The 4,467-nt window shown below is 48.5% G+C and overlaps 1 long non-coding RNA gene across 1 annotated transcript; it reads right to left on the reverse strand.

Annotated features, from left to right (window-relative positions):
• Window positions 1-412: 412 nt before the first annotated feature.
• LOC142908202 (uncharacterized) lies at window positions 413-3,856 on the reverse strand. Its single transcript, XR_012931632.1, has 3 exons — window positions 3,537-3,856; window positions 1,299-3,250; window positions 413-860 (listed from the first exon to the last, which is right to left on the reverse strand). It is a non-coding gene; the product is annotated as an uncharacterized LOC142908202 (long non-coding RNA).
• Window positions 3,857-4,467: the final 611 nt, after the last annotated feature.

Here is a 4,467-nt window from a genome sequence, read left to right on the forward strand (position 1 = left end):
TTCTACACCGTGTGTGGACTAATCTCCATCTGTTCCATCTCACTCCCTTCTAACACCGTGTGTGGACTAATCTCCATCTGTTCCATCTCACTCCACCTTCTAACACCGTGTGTGGACTAATCTCCATCTGTTCCATCTCACTCCCTTCTAACACCGTGTGTGGACTAATCTCCATCTGTTCCATCTCACTCCCGTCTAACACCGTGTGTGGACTAATCTCAATCTGTTCCATCTCACTCCACCTACCCCGTGTGTGGACTAATCTCCATCTGTTCCATCTCACTCCCTTCTAAAACCGTGTGTGGACTAATCTCCATCTGTTCCATCTCACTCCCTTCTACACCGTGTGTGGACTAATCTCCATCTGTTCCATCTCACTCCCTTCTATCCCGTGTGTGGACTAATCTCCATCTGTTCCATCTCACTCCCTTCTAACACCGTGTGTGGACTAATCTCCATCTGTTCCATCTCACTCCCTTCTAAAACCGTGTGTGGACTAATCTCCATCTGTTCCATCTCCCTCCACCTTCTAACACCGTGTGTGGACTAATCTCCATCTGTTCCATCTCACTCCCTTCTAACACCGTGTGTGGACTAATCTCCATCTGTTCCATCTCGCTCCCTTCTACACCGTGTGTGGACTAATCTCCATCTGTTCCATCTCGCTCCCTCCTACCCCGTGTGTGGACTAATCTCCATCTGTTCCATCTCACTCCACATTCTACCCCGTGTGTGGACTAATCTCCATCTGTTCCATCTCACTCCCTTCTAACACCGTGTGTGGACTAATCTCCATCTGTTCCATCTCACTCCCTTCTACACCGTGTGTGGACTAATCTCCATCTGTTCCATCTCACTCCCTTCTAACACCGTGTGTGGACTAATCTCCATCTGTTCCATCTCACTCCACCTTCTAACACCGTGTGTGGACTAATCTCCATCTGTTCCATCTCACTCCCTTCTAACACCGTGTGTGGACTAATCTCCATCTGTTCCATCTCACTCCCTTCTACACCGTGTGTGGACTAATCTCCATCTGTTCCATCTCACTCCCGTCTACACCGTGTGTGGACTAATCTCCATCTGTTCCATCTCACTCCCTTCTAACACCGTGTGTGGACTAATATCCATCTGTTACATCTCACTCCACCTTCTACACCGTGTGTGGACTAATCTCCATCTGTTCCATCTCACTCGACCTTCTACACCGTGTGCGGACTAATCTCCATCTGTTCCATCTCCCTCCAACTTCTAACACCGTGTGTGGACTAATCTCCATCTGTTCCATCTCACTCCACCTTCTAACACCGTGTGGACTAATCTCCATCTGTTCCATCTCACTCCCTTCTAACACCGTGTGTGGACTAATCTCCATCTGTTCCATCTCACTCCCTTCTAACACCGTGTGTGGACTAATCTCCATCTGTTCCATCTCACTCCCTTCTACCCCGTGTGTGGACTAATCTCCATCTGTTCCATCTCACTCCCGTCTACACCGTGTGTGGACTAATCTCCATCTGTTCCATCTCACTCCCTTCTAACACCGTGTGTGGACTAATCTCCACCTGTTCCAACCCACTCCCTTCTACACCGTGTGTGGACTAATCTCCATCTGTTACATCTCACTCCACCTTCTACACCGTGTGTGGACTAATCTCCATCTGTTCCATCTCACTCCCTTCTACACCGAGTGTGGACTAATCTCCATCTGTTCCAACCCACTCCCTTCTACACCGTGTGTGGACTAATCTCCATCTGTTACATCTCACTCCCTTCTAACACCGTGTGTGGACTAATCTCCATCTGTTCCATCTCGCTCGACCTTCTACACCGTGTGTGGACTAATCTCCATCTGTTCCATCTCACTCGACCTTCTACACCGTGTGCGGACTAATCTCCATCTGTTCCATCTCACTCCCTTCTAACACCGCGTGTGGACTAATCTCCATCTGTTCCATCTCACTCCCTTCTACACCGTGTGTGGACTAATCTCCATCTGTTCCATCTCCCTCCAACTTCTAACACCGTGTGTGGACTAATCTCCATCTGTTCCATCTCAATCCCTTCTACGCCGTGTGTGGACTAATCTCCATCTGTTCCATCTCACTCAATCTTCTAACACCATGTGTAGACTAATCTCCATCTGTTCCATCACACCCCCTTCTACACTGTGGACTAATCTCCATCTGTTCCATCTCACTCCCTTCTAACACCGTGTGTGGACTAATCTCCATCTGTTCCATCTCACTCACTTCTAACACCGTGTGTGGAATAATCTCAATCTGTTCCATCTCACTCCCTTCTAACACCATGTGTGGACTAATCTCCATCTGTTCCATCTCACTCTCTTCTACCCGTGTGTAGACTAATCTCCATCTGTTCCATCTCACTCCCTTCTAACACCGTGTGTGGACTAATATCCATCTGTTCCATCTCACTCCCTTCTACCCGTGTGTAGACTAATCTCCATCTGTTCCATCTCACTCCCTTCTACACCGTGTGTGGACTAATCTCCATCTGTTCCATCTCACTCACTTCCAACACCGTGTGTGGACTAATCTCCATCTGTTCCATCTCACTCCCTTCTAACTCCGTGTGTGGACTAATCTCCATCTGTTCCATCTCACTCCCTTCTACACCGTGTGTGGACTAATCTCCATCTGTTCCATCTCACTCCCTTCTACACCGTGTGTGGACTAATCTCCATCTGTTCCATCTCGCTCCCTTCTAACACCGTGTGTGGACTAATCTCCATCTGTTCCATCTCACTCCCTTCTACCCCGTGTGTGGACTAATCTCCATCTGTTCCATCTCACTCCCTTCTAACACCATGTGTGGACTAATCTCCATCTGTTCCATCTCACTCCCTTCTAACACCATGTGTGGACTAATCTCCATCTGTTCCATCTCACTCCCTTCTACCCGTGTGTGGACTAATCTCCATCTGTCCCATCTCACTCCCTTCTACCCGTGTGTGGACTAATCTCCATCTGTTCCATCTCACTCCCGTCTACACCGTGTGTGGACTAATCTCCATCTGTTCCATCTCACTCCCTTCTAAAACCGTGTGTGGACTAATCTCCATCTGTTCCATCTCACTCCCTTCTAACACCGTGTGTGGACTAATCTCCATCTGTTCCATCTCACTCCACCTTCTAACACCGTGTGTGGACTAATCTCCATCTGTTCCATCTCGCTCCCTTCTAACACCGTGTGTGGACTAATCTCCATCTGTTCCATCTCACTCCACCTTTTAACACCGTGTGTGGACGAATCTCCATCTGTTCCATCTCGCTCCCTTCTACCCCGTGTGTGGACTAATCTCCATCTGTTCCATCTCACTCCCTTCTACACCGTGTGTGGACTAATCTCCATCTGTTCCATCTCACTCCCTTTTAACACCGTGTGTGGACTAATCTCCATCTGTTCCATCTCACTCCCTTCTACACCGTGTGTGGACTATTCTCCATCTGTTCCATCTCACTCCCTTCTACTCCATGTGTGGACTAATCTCCATCTGTTCCATCTCACTCCACCTTCTACCCCGTGTGTGGACTAATCTCCATCTGTTCCATCTCACTCCCGTCTACACCGTGTGTGGACTAATCTCCATCTGTTCCATCTCACTCCCTTCTACCCGTGTGTGGACTAATCTCCATCTGTTCCATCTCACTCCCTTCTACCCGTGTGTGGACTAATCTCCATCTGTTCCATCTCACTCCCGTCTACACCGTGTGTGGACTAATCTCCATCTGTTCCATCTCACTCCCTTCTAACACCGTGTGTGGACTAATCTCCATCTGTTCCATCTCACTCCCTTCTAACACCGTGTGTGGACTAATCTCCATCTGTTATATCTCACTCCACCTTCTAACACCGTGTGTGGACTAATCTCCATCTGTTCCATCTCGCTCCCTTCTAACACCGTGTGTGGACTAATCTCCATCTGTTCCATCTCACTCCACCTTTTAACACCGTGTGTGGACGAATCTCCATCTGTTCCATCTCGCTCCCTTCTACCCGTGTGTGGACTAATCTCCACCTGTTCCATCTCACTTCCTTCTACACCGTGTGTGGACTAATCTCCATCTGTTCCATCTCACTCCCTTTTAACACCGTGTGTGGACTAATCTCCATCTGTTCCATCTCACTCCACCTTCTACACCGTGTGTGGACTAATCTCCATCTGTTCCATCTCACTCCCTTCTAACACCGTGTGTGGACTAATCTCCATCTGTTCCATCTCACTCCACCTTCTAACACCGTGTGTGGACTAATCTCCATCTGTTCCATCTCACTCCCTTCTAACACCGTGTGTGGACTAATCTCCATCTGTTCCATCTCACTCCCGTCTAACACCGTGTGTGGACTAATCTCAATCTGTTCCATCTCACTCCACCTACCCCGTGTGTGGACTAATCTCCATCTGTTCCATCTCACTCCCTTCTAAAACCGTGTGTGGACTAA

Source organism: Petromyzon marinus, assembly GCF_048934315.1.
Source record: "Petromyzon marinus isolate PM22_M1 ecotype Great Lakes invasive population chromosome 76 unlocalized genomic scaffold, UKy_Petmar_22M1.pri1.0 chr76_unloc.2, whole genome shotgun sequence".
Classification (NCBI taxonomy): domain Eukaryota; kingdom Metazoa; phylum Chordata; class Hyperoartia; order Petromyzontiformes; family Petromyzontidae; genus Petromyzon; species Petromyzon marinus.